The sequence below is a fragment of the Fukomys damarensis genome, unplaced genomic scaffold, assembly GCF_012274545.1.
Source record: "Fukomys damarensis isolate Sample0158 unplaced genomic scaffold, DMR_v1.0_HiC HiC_scaffold_14, whole genome shotgun sequence".
In the NCBI taxonomy this organism is placed as follows: domain Eukaryota; kingdom Metazoa; phylum Chordata; class Mammalia; order Rodentia; family Bathyergidae; genus Fukomys; species Fukomys damarensis.
In genome coordinates, this window is record NW_022900926.1 from 26,788,996 (window position 1) to 26,806,650 (window position 17,655).

General features: G+C 38.6%; 1 protein-coding gene across 3 annotated transcripts in view; it reads right to left on the bottom strand.

Annotated features, from left to right (window-relative positions):
* Positions 1-17,655, bottom strand: part of Zdhhc14 (zinc finger DHHC-type palmitoyltransferase 14) — a 271,332-nt gene that overhangs the window by 252,872 nt on the left and 805 nt on the right. The gene's annotated exons all lie outside the window — the stretch shown is intronic.

Sequence of the window (17,655 nt, forward strand, 5' to 3'; positions counted from 1 at the left end):
TAGGCACCTATGTAACTTTCTGTCTGTCAATGTAAGCCTTGTGAGCCTCAGTTTCCTCATCTGTAAAATGGAGACATTTTTACTAATCCTACCTTTACAAGACCAGTAGCAAAAGAAAAGGGTTCCTTTATATAACAAGTAGAATTCTAGGATGCAGTTTACCAAGAGGTTGACTACAGTCAACACTAAAAAAGGATCATTTTGAAAAGCACCTATTATACATGTATTTATGCCTCTAAAAAAGATTTTAGAAGTCCATTATATGTGAAACACTAATATCCAAACATTGGGTGACAGTTACTCAATTCTTCTTGTGAAAAAGCTTCAGCATCTATCGGTAAATAATGACTGAAGTTAATGCAAAGATCACCTATCTGGGAACCTTGAAATGGAGGTGCCTGGGTTTTAAGGTTGGTTTCAGTTGGCTCCCCTGTTCAAGGGCATTAGTGTTTTCAATGCAGGTCTAGCAATACTGCTTAGTGCCTACTTTAAGTCACACACTAGGGGCCAGATGCATGAGAGACAAAGACCAATAAGACAAGGCCTGGGATCAGTGAGCTCACAGGCCAATGGTTGGCAAAGTTATGCACCACGACCCCAACACGCAGGGCTATGAGTTAGAATCATAGGAAGAAAGTGGGAACTGTGGAAGAGTGGCTGGACTACTGTTTGCAGTGTCAGGAAAGCTTCCTGAACCATATATGCTTGAGTCAGACTACAAAATACTGCATTTCACAGGCTCGTGGCTGGAGATAGGCAGAAATTCTAAGCAGAGGACACAGCAGGGGTGAAGACAAGAGTGTGAGAAAAGCCAGCATCTGTGGCAGTGGGAGTGACTTGTGGGGTTGGGCACTGCTTAGCAAGCTGTAGGTTGCTGGTTGTGGAATCAAGTTACTGGGTCAAGAAGCATCACTTAAGTAAAATATCCTAAAATAAAACAAGAGAGTAGAATAAAATAGAGGTTACTGTGTGCGGCCAGAGTAAGCACTGTTTTGTGAAACTTTCACTTCTCCAGGTGCCCTGGATCTTGATGATCCACTGCTCAGCGTAGGCTACTCTCTAAAGGTTTGAAGCCCCCTGTCCAGGAACATGGGGTACAGAGGGGGACATCCAGTCACCATCCTCACTGGCACACTCCAGGTTATGGCACACAGCGGCAGAAGCAACTCTAAAGGGGACAGCAGCATTTCTCGCCCTGGGTAGGGTCAGAGAAAAGGGCTAGAGGGCTGGGGCTTGAGTTTTGCCACAATCCGACAATGCTCTGTAGGTGAGACTCCAATGACTGGCCTGGTGGGAAACCATAGTAGTGTAGGGCAGCAATAAGGAAGCACAAAAAATGAAAGAAGTTCAGCGTCAAGGAATTTGCTCAGAATTCTGCAATTAGAAAAACTTAATTTGTGCTTTCCTGTTAATTCTGATATAAATTACAGGCCGTGGTGGGGAAGGGAGTTGAGTGTGTAAACTTCTCAGTGACCATGGCTTTGAAAGGCTTTCACCCAGCCTGGATGATGACAAACTAAAGTGGTTCTGCACAAAATGCTCGCTGTACCAGGTGTTATCACCCCCTCTCAAAGTCACTTGGTGGGTACTGGTGAGTCCACCCTGGCTGGGCCTATCCTGCCAGAGTTGTGTGTGACACAGAGACTGAGGTCACCCCAACAGCAGGTGTCTGAGGATGGGCTCACGGAGAGCAAGGAAGACCAAGTATGTGATATGCAACGGAATGCGTCAGCTCCTGCCCCAGGTAGCAAGCACAGGAAAACATTCTCCTTCCAATCTTTCTTAGTCACAAACCTGTTAACTCTCTGGGGGTTAACATAAGGGACAATAACAACAACTGCTTTTCTACCTTAGAACAAAATGCTTGGGAGGGACAAGGCCCAAAATTACGAGGAGAGAGGAAAGCCTGCCTGAACAAAGGCCTCAAACATCCAAGTGCATGTGACAACTGAGGCAACTGCCTTTCTCTCTTACGTCATGGCCCAGTGCTTCTCCAAACTCTCAGGAAATACTGACTTTGGCACTGATGTCAAACAACAGCATCCTGATGCATGCACCATCGATGGGTCTGACAGGTTATATCTCCAATACATACTACCTTGTTTTTGACTCGTGTTGGCACTCAGTAAATATTTTCTGACTTGAAAAATACAAACAAAAAACTCTTTGTAGAGAGATGTTGAAAAAAATCAAAAGGTGTCCTGAAGCAAAAAAATGAGTCTCCTGGTCAGAGGGACAACATCATCCGTTGTTCTAAATCCCATCAATCATGGAAGCAAAGTCTGATAGACAGAATCAGCTCAGGTTCCCTGCAGAAAACCCCTGCATGGGTTCACAAATGTCTTCATCATTTTGATCAATGTATTTGACCACACACTCCAATCAAAACCATTTCTCTTTGAAGCCTGAATTAACCTAATTGGCTATAGATAGTGTGGAAATGAGCAAGCTACTTGGCAAACCTCCAGCCTGTGTTTATTGTACAGTGCATAGTCAGAGCTTTTCCTCTTTGCTGTGCTGATCAGTGTAGACACAAAGAGAAACCTACTTGTGGAGGGATCCCCGTAACTACAGAATTCCTTTCTCTGGTCAAAAAAGGTAAACAAATAAGAATGGCAATGTTTTCTCTAAAATAAAGAAACAACACTAATTTAATACAATCTACTGTGTTCTTACAAAACGTCATCACAGTCTTTCTGACTCAGAAGAAAATCCTTCAAGCTTTCTCTATGTCAGTAATTATGTCCATTATTCTGTCATAAGTGGGGAGAAGGAGAAAAGCAATGAAATATTTAAAACTCTCCTTGGTGGAGACAGGTCTATTAGACACTGAGCAGGAAGTTGAGTCATATGTCAAATGCAACTCAGCCTCCAGCCTCAGCTCCTCACAAATAAAGGCTGGCTCAGCAGGCCCTCAAGTTGGAACCAGAGGGGCCAGGGCAGCAATAGCTCTACCTACAATCAGAGATTGTTCCCCCACAGTGGGGTTACTGCTCCACCCAACATTCTGCTCAGCACTGGTCACCTCAGCCCTGTGCTGACAGGATCATGGTCACTATCCTTGAGACCCTGTCCTTCAACTTCCAGAAATACAGCTTAGCTTGGTACTTTTGGGCCCCTCCTATTCCTTAGGCATGAAGCTTCCTGCCTTGGGGCTGGGACCCTGCTCACTACTGACACCTTGCCCTGTTTCCAAACTTTTGAACTATCCGTGCAAAATATGCTTATAGCTAATGGAATAAGAAGACGAAGACAAACTTAGTATATCTCCAAAATACAATTAGTAATCAACATTTGAATGTGCTTGCCAGGACCATCCTGAAGTATGATTTGCATGGGTTGCAATCTTAAAAAGAATCAGGAAAATTCAAATCAAGTTAGTAAGTATGAGGTAATTCTGAGTAAACAAATTTTCTCCTGGATCAGAAAGACAAATAGACCATATATAGCTGCAAAATTTAACTTGACATTGGCTTTAAATGCTCTCATCTGGCATCAAGAATGTATGTACAGGAAATTCATAGCATTAAAAGACCCCAAAATAAGACCACTCAAGATGATAAACTGCCTTCATTGCATAAGTCTGTGGCCTCCTCAAAAGATCAAATCACTGAGGATCATTAGTAGCCAAGTCACTCACCTGTAGGGCAGACAGCATGGCTCTGTTGCCATGATGCCACCAAGGGCTGTTCCTCGAAAAGCCTCAATATGGCACTAGTGCACTGAGGCAAGTAAACCAGGTTCCTGGCATCCTCGGTAACCACGAGATTGGACTTTCTAATATATAATAGTGACAACCACATTCATTCCCTTCCAAAATCACAGATGGGACTTTAGGGAATGGAGACCCTCATTTATCACACTTGATAAGTTCTTAGAAAGAGAGTAGGGACTTGAATATCAAATTTAAACAGGTTTGTATGGATTCTGCTTCCCACAAAATAGGTGTCCAAGTAATTTCTGTGTGGAAGGGAATTTGGGGGTTTTAACACAGGCAGAGAGTAGAAGAAGAAAGAAATCCAAGAGAATTTAAGAAAAAGATTGGTAGCATTGCTGCGAGAAGATATGAGAGAAAGAGTGAAAATTAAGAGCATGTCCCAGTCACAGTTCTGGGGACCAGGAGAGTCTTCATTGAGAGCACTGGGGAGTCAATGGTGTGCCTCCTGGGAGTGAGAGGAGAGAGGAAATGTGAGGAAATGTGCTCCAAGCAGGGGGAAGAGGAGGGACCAAAGCTGTATCTGAAAAGGTGAGAGGGACCACTAGAGAAATTAAGAAGGTAGAAGGGAAAGAACAAAGTAAATGACATTCAAGGAGAGAACAGGAGAAAGGAAAAAATAAATAACATCCTAGAAGCCAAAGGAAGCAAGTTTCCAAAAAAGAGAAAACATCACAGTGTCTTCTGAGAGAAAGGAAAAAATGAACACTGAGAAAAGGACACTGGATTTTGCCAAGGAAGTGGTCAGGAACACTGCTTTTGGGGAGCTCTTCTATTTCTCAATCGGTACAATGCGAGGCAGTCATTTCTTAGCAAGTAGAACTAATGCTCCAAATAGACTCCAGTAGTTGGTGTTAAAATAAGCTGTTGCCCTGAATTCATGAGAAGCATCTGAAAACCACCAAAAGAAATAGACTTATAGAGCTTAACTTCTTCCCTAAGGAGTTAGACCATAGTTCCCCTGCTGATAAGACTCTCTCAAGGCAGATGGCATCAAGCCAGAGAGCCCTTGGCTACACCCTCCTCTATCAGCTGCCCTGCCTGCTGGCCCTGTCACATTCTTATGTCAACAGCAATGCCAGTTCCCATGGACTTTGAAGTTGGTTTTTAAAATCTGTGAAGATGTACGGGAATGGCCTTATTCCTGCTTTTAATTGGAATGTTAAGACATGCTTAAATTGTTATAAAGTAAAAAGGTTCCCTTACAGTCAAAAGCAAGCTTACCTCTTAAATTTCTAAAGAGAGACAGGGAAGTCTATTTTAATGGTAGAAAAGGCCAAGAGATGGGGCAAAAGTAGGTGGAAGTTAAAGATAATATAGAACTGGGCCAGGGATTTAGCTCAGTGGCGCCATGCCTACCTCACAAGCCTAAGGTCCTGAGTTTGATCCCCAGTGCTGCAAAAAAAAAAAAAAAAGATAATAGAGAATTTCTTCAGACTGAAGGGATGGAAATGGAGATGGGGAAAGGGAAACAAGCACACGTGCAGGCAGGACCGTCACACTGTCTTGGGTCCCATCAGGACAGAGGAAGTGATTTCTCTCCACCAAGGATGGCAGGACTGAGAGAGAACTCAAGGCTGCTAGTTCAATCAGAAACTTCTGTCCGACTCCAATGACAACCAGCAACATGAGAAGACCCATGGCATAAGGGGATGAATATAAGTAAGGCACAAGTTCAGAGAAGACCTTCAAAACCTGAAGTATCACAAGTGAGAGGGAAAGCTCTAAAGCCTTTTTAAACCGAAGAAAAACAAACATTAGCTTAGAAGATGAAGGAGATCTATTTCTGTAAACCTCACTCTTAATTATATATAACTTCAATCAATGATCAGTTGACTGTTGGGATGAAGCAATTTGAAAACTATTTTTTCATCACATAAAAGCCACTGAATTGCATACTAAACTGTCTCCCAGGGATCCAGAGCTAAGCATTTGGTCTGGATGTCACAATCATTGTAAGATCACATTTTTTTCCATTAAGTTTATTGGTACACTTAAAGCAAACAATACAATTACATTTATCATTGGGATCTTGTACCTTTACCTGATCTATCTTAGGTAAGATCACATTCAAGAAGATCAAAATCTATGAAGTGACAGTCTTGTATAGTCTACCTTAAAACATCAGCACTTGCCAAGAATCAGTATGAAGTCAAAGAAAGAAGGACTAAAGAAATACAAAGAATTAACTTAGCACATTTACATAAATCACATACAAAGGGTGATCAAAAAATATGATGTGTGTTTAAATAAAAAAATCTTACAGTAAAAGACGCATTGCCCTTAAGTTCCCTCAAAATCCTCCCCCTCATTTCAAACATGTTTATCTCATCATTCTTGCCACTTAATGAAGCAGTTCTCAAAGTCCTTTTTAGTGAGTGTCTTTAGGAGGCATGATCAAAAATACAGTAAATGGTCCTGGGCCAGGGATTTAGCTCAGTGGTTTGGTGGCCTGCCTTGTAAGTGCAAAGACCCAAGTTCAATCTCCGGTACCAAAAAAAAAAAGAAAAAAACCAAAAAAACAAAAAACAGTAAATGGTCCTGCCGACTGCCATCCAATGAAAAGATAATCTAGTAAAACATTATGTGTGCTCTCATCTGCCTTATTCACTAGATCTGGCACTGTGACTTCTGGCTCTTCCCCAAAGTCAAAATGACCTTGAAAGGTAAATGTTTTGGATTTTCAAGACATGAAAACTGCCATAAGAACCCAACCACAGATTCTCACAAAAAAGGACTTCCACAACTGCTTCAGAAGGTGGCAAGAGCAGTGGAGTGTGTCCAAGGCAAGGGGGATTAATGGTGATGTGTTTTTTGCTGTAATAAAATGTTTAATTTGATCACAACTGATAGCGGTTAAAACAAATTATATACGTGCAGTAAGATATAAGTGTATCTGAGAAATACAGTACTAAGTTTTTAAAAATCACAAGTTGAAGTTATTAGAGCAATCACTCCCAAACTAGCAATGAGAACAAGCCAGATTAGCTCAAAAGCATAGTTTTAAAAATGTATCAGAGAGCCGAGAACACAAACCTAAATGTGGCAGGCTCTCCCCAAGAGAAAAAAAGGCCAACAGCTGCTTCCATCCCTAGCAAAACAGCAGGAAAAACAAAAATTTACCAGAAACAGGAGTGAGGAGAAACCAGCTTAATTTATAACCAACATCAATGGCTACATGTGGACTTCCATATGGGTTAGAACTCCAGGGAGCCTGGCCACAGACTAAGGCTGTACCACTAGCCAGCTCTTTCCCATTGATCTTCACCATACACACAGAAGTAACACCAAAGACTGAGGGAGAACAGGAGAGTTGGGAGACATCTTCTGCCAGGGCTATGGAATCTACCCAAAACTAAGGCATGAAAGGGTCAGACAATAAAAACAGAATGAATGTCTCTCTCGGGTACTCCAGCCCCCATCCTCCCACCCCCTCCCCAGCCATGACAAAAGCCCTCAAAAGCTGAGGTAAGGCAGAGAGCAGAGGAGACATCCTGAGGTTTAGAAAGCTAGAGCTAAAAAGCTAGCAATCAGGCTGAGAAGCAAAAAGCTATCTTCCACACTTCAAAAAACTAGTGCTGAAATTAGAAAACCTAAATAAATTTTCAGCTTAGCCAGAGTTCAGATCCCAAAACTTGCTACAAGGAAAGTCTCGATTCTGCCTTCAAAATATTGAAAGTTAGTGATGAAATGAATCTAACAAAACCTCCCCCAAACTCACACCCACTTTAATCACAGGTTGAGTATCCCTAATCCAAAAATTCAAAATCCAAAGCTTTTTGCATGCTGTGACACAAACTGAAAATGCACGCCTGACCACAGAGACGGGCTGCAGTCAAAATGCAAGCACTCTAAAATTATTCTACATAATGACCTTCAGGCTACAAGACTAAGGAGTACATGCCAATTAATCTTGATTGCCAACCTGACTAGATCAAGACACTCTAGGAGAAGTGACTGGATTGTGAGAACACCAACCTCATTAATGAGTTGACCCATAGATGAGCTTACAGCTGAATAGACTATAAGAAGGTGGGGTCCAGTAGCAAGAAGTGGATCATGGGGCATGAACTTGGGGTCTATATCTGGATTCTGGCCCCTTCTCTGGCTCCACCCTTGCACACTGCTTCCCATACACTTTGACATAAGCACCTTTTCTTCATCATGTCCTTCTTCCCTGTCATCTGTCCGAGAACCAGCAAATCATGGACTAAACCCTCTACTGTGAGCTGAAATAAATAATTTCTTCCTTAATTTGAATATGTCTGCAATTTTTTTTCCAGGAATGGAAAGCTAATACAGTGTACATAAAAAACATAAAAGGAATTTTGTGCTTAAATTCATCCCCATTACATCTCATTATGTACAGTACATGTGAAAATTCCATCATTTTAAAATAAGAAATCCAAAATACTTCTAGTCCCAAGCATATTAGCTGAGAGATCAATTGATACAAATTAGATTTACTAAAACAATTTAAATTACTGAAATTGGGGAAGTTAGTACTGGGGATTGAACCAGGACCTTCACAATAAACTGCATCCCCAGCCACTTAAAAGAAAATGATTTTGAGAAAAGTCTTCTCTAAGTTGCTAAGTTATCCAGAGAGAACTTGAGCTTGAAAACTCTCTGCCTCGGCCTTCCAGACTGCTGCTATTACAGGCTTGCATGACCAAACCTGGGTGAAATTACTGTCATTTCTGTAATTCTTTTACACATAATATTTGACATTTGATCAAATATTATAAGACATGCAAAGAAGAAAGACAATAGTACCCTTAGTCAAGAGAATAAATAGTCCAAAGAAGTGGACCCAGAAATGACACAGATATTAGAATTACTAGGAAAGAACTTTAAAAGCACCATATAAATTTGGTTAAAGATTCTAGTGAAAAATATGTACATGAACAGATGAAGAGTTCAGCAGAAGACTGAAAACTATGAAAAGTTTAAATTTTTGAAATGTAAAAATGGTACAAGTTAAAAAATTAAAATAGCAAAGACACATAAGATCTGTAAATTTAAATACAGACTGACAGGAATTATCCAAACTTAAAACACAAAGGAAAAACAAAAGTAGAAAAAACATAGCTAAGACATAGAAGACTATATAAAATGGTAACATGTGTAAGTAATCAGAGTTCCAGGAAAGGAAAAAGAAAGTGATAAGAGACATATCTGAAGAAATAATGGGTGAAAATTTTCCAAATGAAAGATATCAACTTACAGTTCTAAGAACCTCAGCAAACACCAAGCAGGATAAATATATAAAGAAAGCTATACATAGACATACCAAATTTCAACTGTTGAAAATTAGCTGGAGAAATATCACACAGTAGATATAGGGTATAAATGCTAAAAAATAAATAAATAAAAAAAAATAAAAAAATTTATAGCTAACTTCTCACCAGAAAAAAAAAAAAAAGAGGCCAGAAAACAGTGGACTGACATCATCAAAAGCCTGATAATTAAAAAACTAACAGCATAGAAGACTATATTCCAGTGAAAATATTCTTTAAGATTAAGGCAAAATCAAAATCTCCAAAAAATCACAAATTCAGAACTATATATAAGAAATCTAAAAAAGTACTTTAAGCTGAAGGGAAATTATGTAGATGAAAGAGACAATGACTACCCCAAATTTTAAATATGTGAGATAAATAAAGTCCATTTAAAATTTTGTATATTTTGTATATTTTATATGTTTTACAATGTTTTATATTTTCTACTGTATATTTTGTTTTAAAGTATTTTATTTTATGTATTTTACATATATTTTAACACTTCTTTTAAGTGCTATTAACTACATAAAGATAATATTACTGGTTTAGAGTATGCATCGATATAATACATGGGACAATAAGAATACAAAGGGTGGAGAAAGTAAGAGAATTGTAATGTTTAAACTTCATTCATTATTTTTGAAGTTCAATATTGTTTTCTGGAGGTAGATCATAAGTTAAAGTTACATATTATGACCTCTTAAGCAACTAGCTCAAAAAAGCACCAAGAAACATAGCTTAAAAAATTTTTTTAAAGATAAAATAGAATACTAATATTATACACTTCAGCTAAAAGAAGGCAATGGCAAAAAAAAATATTAGATAAATTAGACAATAAAAACTATTAGATAAGTTATTAGATAATAACTTTATTAGATAATAAAAACAAATGCTAAGATGATAAAGTTGAACCTAACTCTATTGAGATAAATGGGAAATTTTGAACATGGATTAGTGTATTTATGTCACTTCTTGAAATTGATACTATTACTGCGTTTATAAGAGGGAATATCCTTTCTACTAAGAGTTTCATGCTGAAGTATTTGGACCTGAAAGGGCATGATGCCTGCAACTTATATATCAGTGAATCACGAAAGAATAGAACAGAGCAAGACTGAGGGAAAGAGAGTATTACAGAAATATGTCAACACGTGATGGATCTTTCCAAATACTATACAAGAGTTCAGTGAAATATACTTGCAAGTCTTCAGGAAGATTTAAATTGTTTCAATTAAAAATTGGTTCTATCACATAATTAAAAACATCAAGGTGATGCTATCTTATTATTTAAGAAAAAAGACTACATTATGACTACATTAAGAATAACATGCTGGGTATCTTTCTAAAAGAATAAAAGAACCATACCACAGATATATGTGCACCCACATTTATAGCCGCCCAGTTTGTAATAGCTAAAAGTTGGAAACAGCCCAAATGTCCATCAACTGGAGACTGGATAAAGAAGTTTTGTTTTTTTTTTTTAATAGAATGGAGTACTACTCAGCCATAAAGAATGAGAAATTAGAGACATTTATAGCTAAATGGATGCACATTGAGGCAATACTCTTAAGTGAAATAAATAGGACACACTTGAGTAAATACCGAATAGTTTCTTTGGTGTGAAAAACTAAAAGTGTAAATAAGGTTCAAATGGTATAATTGGTAGTGTGAAATAGGAAGAAAATGGCTAAAGGGAAAGTGGGAAGGGGAGGGGAAAAGAAATAAGGGAAAAGAAAAAAATGTGAAAAAAGGAAAAAATGGAAACAAAGTCTTTGTAAATAGGAAAGGGTGAAGAGGTTGAAGGGAGGGCAGGGGTATGGGGAAAACATAAGAACCAAGACATATCATGCAAAGGTACAGATCCCAATGATAAATGTAATTGTATTGTTTGCTTTAAATGTACCAATAAACGTAATGAGAAAAAAAAGAATAAGTCATACTAACCCTATTTTTTGGGAATGCATACATGAAAAATTTTTAAGGAAAAGAATTCTGGTGCTGCTAATGACCAACCTCAGGTTGTTAACAGTCTCAGGGAGGAAAGGGAGTTGGGAATGGTCCCAAACAGCCAGGGTATGAATAGATTAAAAAACACTAGTAAATGATATTCCAAAAAAGCAAAAAGAAAGGATTTTAAATGTTTTCACCAGAAGGAAATGATAAATTTTTGTGGAGACTCATATGCTTACCCTGATTTGAACATCTCAAAATGCATACATGAACTGAAACATCATATGGTACCACATAAATATGTATAACTCATATGCATCTACTTAAAAATTTAAAAAGTATTGACATTGATGTTGCTCTTGGACTGGGTCTTGGTTTCATAGGTGCCCTTCACAGTATTTTATTTCAAAACTGTACACTTGTTATATATAATCTCTACAAATTAATATTTCTAAAAGACGAATATTGTAAAGCTATAAGATTATCCAGTTATAAAAATAAGCTTGAACAGGAACCAACCTTTATATTTAGAGAAGAGACAAGTAAAATCATTAAGATGGTCTCAAACCTTTACCTGAGCCAGCATTTTATTGGATCCCAAATTCATGGATGTTACTCATTGTAAGCATCTGATGAGTGAGCATCACTTTCTGTTTAAATAACTTCAGTACAAAAGAATGAAGAACTTCCTTGAAATCTTTAATTTAAATTCTCTTGCTAAGACATAATAACTCTGTCATGAATAAATTATGCACAACACTGTACTGCAAAGGAAAAAAATTTCCAGGATATGCAGATATGGCCCATTAAATAATTAACTATCACTACTCTATTTTAGGAACTTAAAGGTGTCCTTTTTGCTTGCGTAATATGGAATCACTTCTCAGTAGCCTAGAGCGAACACATAAATCTTGAGTATACTTGAGAGCTTTATTCAGTGTCCAAGAACCTATAAAAGGTCGAGAACCTATAAAATGAAAAATGATTCTAGGAGCTGGTGATTGTTCAAAATATCCATGTGTATCACTGAGTGATTTATTTGCCTAACGTATTTAGGTCAAAAATAAACAGTAGAAAGAAGACTCAATTAGCCGAGTAAACATCCCAGTACCACAATGGTTTTCTAAATAACTAAGAAAATATCTCTACTCTGCTTTAATTAACACATTTAAAAAGGGATAATGTATGATTCCAAATTCAGAATTATATCAAATAAAGTTTTAAGGCATTACATTAAGTATTCTACAAAACAGTATTAATTAAAAGTTTTATTAATGTCTACAACTTTATAAAGTGCAAAAACTGCAGCGCAAGGAAATTATTTTTCAAGGTGTTTGAATATTACAATTATTTCCATAAAACACAAATATTTACTGGGAGTCCACTGTGCACCAGATACTGTTCCAAGGACTGGAGATTAGGCAGTGAACAAAACAAAAAGGAGCCCCGCCTGCATGTAACTTATATTGTTGATTATGTATGTAAATGAATGCACTAGTACGTCCTTGTCAAGAGATCATTAATAAGGCTTTTAAGCTACCATTCTTGTGGAACCACAGCAGATTATAGAAGTCCTTTACTCCATTTTCTGTGTTAAATGGGAATGTTCCATGGTACACTCTGAGGATCATCTATTAACATCTGTATCAGTCCATGGGGTACTAAAGTGCAGGGCATGGCCAGCTTTGGCCAAAAGCTTTGGCACACTTAGCAGATGTTTTCTGAAATGGTGGAAAACTAAATATAGTTCTGCATAAGAAGGTCAAGAAAAGATAAGATCCTTAAGTGTAATAAAGCCAGCACCTTCTATGAGATAATAAAAATTATCTTGCTGATGATGGCGATGTTATTATTGGAAATGACATGTATATTTATACGACTTACAGGTATAGTTTGGATGTTGAATGTCCTCTAAAGGCCCATTGGTCAGGGGTAGTTTTAGTGGGGTATGGCAGAACTTTTAGGAAGTGGGGTTTTGTGAGAAGTCCTTAAATTACTGAGGGTGTGTCCTCAAAGGGGAATGTGGAACTCTGCCTGAACCTCCTGTTTTTATTCTTCCTGGGCATCAGGTGAGCAATTTTGCTCTGCCACATGCTCCCCACCATTGCCATCTGGCCCCCTACCAGAGGCCTGAAAGCAGTGAACCCACCAGATCATGGGCCGAAACCTCTAAAACTGTGAGCCAAAATATGTCTTTTCTCTTTATAAATTAATTATTCCAGGTATTTTATTACAGCAATGAAAACTAACACAGATGAGGTTCTTCCACGTTACAAGGGCAGCACCTTCTCCTAGATAATAAAAGTTATCCTATCTATGATGGAGACATTATTATAGGAAATGACACTTTTATTTACCAGGGGTAACCACACTTCTATCTTCAAGGTAAACATGACCCCAGTTCTATTTACTGCCAATTATTCACCATTCATTGCAAAGGGGATTAACTAAATTGAAAGACAGAAGAAAGGAAGGGAGGAAAAGAAGGAAAGATGAAAAGAAAAGGGGAAAGAAAAGAAGAAATTTTTTTTTTTAAATCATCAATGGACTTCTAGTGATAAGAAATTTGAGGATGTACTAATTTCTCATATATCTGAATCCCAGTAATGTCTTCAAACTGTCCGAAGTAACAGAAAGGAACTGGGAGACCAAAGCAGGCCTGGTGTCATGGAAAGCTCCTGAAAACATGAGCCTCACTTGGCCTCTCAGTTCCTGTCCTTCCTACTGTCCCTATGATCAGAAGACTAAGAAATTTCAATAGTTCAGAATCAGAGATTTTTTTTATTTTCAAAATTTCAACTATGAGTGAATGTAGTCTGTATGGGTGCGCATTGGACAGAAAGAAATTCATAATGTTCACTGATCTTTTCAGATTCAGATTCTGAGAATGCAAACAACACTATAGTCTTTGATAAGAGACTTAGTAACAACAAGAAGCAGTGAGATGCCTCAACAGTCTGCAGTCAGTTCTCCCCTTCCCTCTTAAACACAGCTACGAGATGCTGTCACTTTTCATCAGTTCTCCATATGCTCAATGAAGGCAGCCAAAAGATAAGCACTCCTGACCTGCATAAAAAGAGTAGAGTGCTGCATCTGGTTGCTTCTGGCAGCTCTCCTTAGTGTTTTCACAGTTCTGGCATGGCGGGTCCAAAAATGGAGATGAAATCCAGGGTCTGGATCAGGGCAGCTCCCCAGGCTCCCTGCAGGACTCCAACTCTGTGCAGGGACAAGATTGAGGCCGCTGCCAAACACAGGCGCCTGGGTCTCACACAGAGGTCTATATTTTAGTGAGAAACTGTATAGTTCTTAAGTTTTCAGCTCCCATGGGCTACTGATCGCTGTCACACTTGTTTACTGACACATATCCTTCCTCCCTTTAAAAGGCTCTCAGAAAAGGGTGACAAGAGTCCTTGGGAGGCTACTTCTGGATGTATTCTAATGTTATGTGTCATTCATTGAACATTCGCTCTCTACTGGATACAGGTGTACATTTTCCACTTAATTTTTACACCATGTAAAAGCAGACATCAATCCCATTTTATAGATTAGAAAACTCAGGCTTAAAAAGGACAAGTCATTTTCCCAGGGTCATACTTCTGGTAAGAATCCTGGGATCTATCCTTCCCAAAGTCCTGCTTCTAACCATACTCTGGACTGGGAGGAGGAGCAGCTCCCCTGGTCTGCAGGAGCACTTGTCTACAGGAGCATTAATTCACAGTCAAAAGCCTGCCCATAGCTAGTGACATGATGTTAAGTGATCACGGAACCTCTCTAAGCCTCTTACTTCATCTTCCATGTGGGAATAATAATTTCTACCCTGCCTTTCTCCAGGAGTTTGAGACAGCATCAACTGTTGTTAAATTCCAATAAGTTCATTTGTCCTGGACAAACTTCCTTGTCCATCTTTTCAAGGTTAGAAATGAGATTCAACCTAAGAGCAGAGGTGCAGAAGGAGGTCTAAAGCTAAAATTAAGTGTTATATTGATTTTCATATTTTTAATTGTCTTTGTGTACCTGGGGAAACAGATTTGAATGTTTGATGATGAATTTTATTAACATTAAAAACTATGAAGACATGAAATTAAGCAATTGAAATCGGGGACCATGAGTAAGTACTTAGCAAACAACTAAGCAGAAGCCAAAAGAAAGGTAGACAGGAAATAGACAATACAGGGATTTTCTCTGGCTCTCATTTAATAATTACCCAGTTGGTATTTCACTTCTTGTGCATGTGGTTAATTGGTTCTTTGAGTCTCCAGCAAATTAATTTTTCCAGATATTTAATTTCATTCTCAGTGAATAAAGAACTGAAAAACAGTAACAATGCTTATGACAAAGCAATGAAATGGACTGACAAATAATCTTAGAAAAACCACAATATTTTGTAGTTTGAATAGGCCTATGATTTTTCTCAACTGAAGCACCATACTAGGGTGGGTCCCCTATTTTCTTGAAAACCCAAACTGCCTGGCTGAAGAAACCCCACGGAGAGCAAACATACACATGCATGCACAGACTCCCACAGGGCTGTCAGAAAAATGATGATACAAATAGTAGCTAATAAACTCCCAGTGTGCATGTTTATTCCTACAGCCATCAGTTAACACAGCACCAACTCAGAAGAGGATCCATAACAACCTGCAAGTGAGGACTTTGGGAAACTCTTGAAAAAATCATAGAGAACACGAGATGAAAATGAATTTATGATGGTTTGGTTAGAAGCTATGTTTGAACAAAGAAAATAAAAGATAGTGAGTAAGAGGGTATGTGTGTTCCTAGCCACACAGTGAAGATTTATGTATATGTAAAAAATGAAACGCTCATCATCCCACATGAAACATGTTCGTGGCTGAAGCTTGGCAACACGATCACAAAATCAGACAATTGTCTCCACTCACAATCACTAGGAAGAGCAAAATTGCCAATATGGATCCATTCAAAACTTTTTTTTAACATTAAAGATACAGTGAATACTTGGCCACTAGAAAGTCACCTGTAACTAAACCTACCCATGTGTATGTTAAACATACAGACTCATTATTCCAGGGTCTGTGTTTATTCTGTTGCAAAATACAAATATCAAGAATCTCTGTGCCTCTTCCACCTGTTTCCACCGGTCTGTAGGGACAAGAGGCTGGCTCTGGATGGGGACTACTAAAACAGCAGCAGCATGTGTACAGCACACCTCCTTGTCACTCTGCATGCCTGCTCACACCCTTCCACTCCAGCCCACAGGTCCCCAACAGACTCCACTAACTAATCCCAAATGTGCATGAAAGTTAACCTAGGAGACACTTGGAAAATCCACGCACAGTCAGAAATGGCAGAGAGGGCTATGAGACAAAACTAGAGGAAAGAGGTAACTTACATCTGAGATCTCCTTTCTCCCCTATTCCAACTCAGTCCTGTTAAGTGTTCATTATAGCAGTGTTCAGATACAAAATGTTTGCCCAAGAGAATTAGAGGACTCTGGCTGAAAAGTATTACATTGTCAAGAAATCATTCATTTCCCGTTGAGACAGTATTTCCAAGAGAAGCCAGGCACAGCATCAGAGACCACTAATACATTTCAGTATTAGTTTATTTACAAAAGTAAACAAACACGAAAGTTTTTAATTAGCCCTACCAAGCAGAAGCATGTCATGTTGCCCCCAATAATGAAAATATAGGAATCTCAAATAAGTGTTCTCTATAAACATTATGTTTTTTAAATATGGAAAAAAACTACTACAACTTTCTTCAAGCACAAGATATTGGGGGGTTTTATAAGAAGCTGCATTCCAGATGTTGGACTCTTATCAGATCAATGGAAATTGATCTGGAATATGGTTAAACTGCTTTACCCAATAGCTACAAATAAATAAGACCTTTCACTGGCTGGCAGGAAGATAGTTGCTACTGGCCAATTTGATTCTTCTAAAAATGATGAAGTTTTACATGTACTTTTTTTTCCAGATAAAATCCCTAAAGTCCCAAAGTATTGTTTCTAGAATTAGAAATTGCCCCTTACTGTTAACACTTTTCCTTTCTAGGCCAGTCTCCTTTCACCTGCTCTAGAATTGTTTATTCTGGACCACTTTTACCAAAACTTCAATGACAATAAAGAGTTTAGAAAACTCGTGGTAAATCAGACATCGTTAAGACAGAAGGAGAATGAAAATTTAAATTAACCATTTGGGGCACACTAGGTATCTCACACTTTTAAACCTAAAATAGCCAAGTTTCTTCGTTATTCTGAGACGTTATACAGAAGATTTAGCCAACTGAACCTAAGGTGCCCTACATCTTATCAGCAAGAAAAACAAAACAAAACAAAACAAAAAACAAAAAACAGAAAAGTCTGTTTATCCCTAACTTAGAAACCTACCGCAACCCTCCCTTCCCACAGAAGGGCTGCGCCTTGTGCAGCTTCCCCAACTCAATGGAGACAGCACCTGGGCTCAAGTCTGCCAGCCACCCAACGCTCAGTAGCAGCAAGGCCAAACACACATTACAAATGTCCCATTTCCCTCCCCTCTATTCGGGGACCCGGGTCCAGCATAGTGCTATTCCTCCACACTAAAAATCAAACAAATCTTTAAAGAAAGAGAGCAGGCTGGCATTACATAACAATATACAGCTGATAAGGCTTCCAGAAAACGAAAGTAGCCAGAGAAGAAGGGGGCGGGGGGGGTGGGCAACCAGAGCTTGGGGAGCTGGCCGCCACCT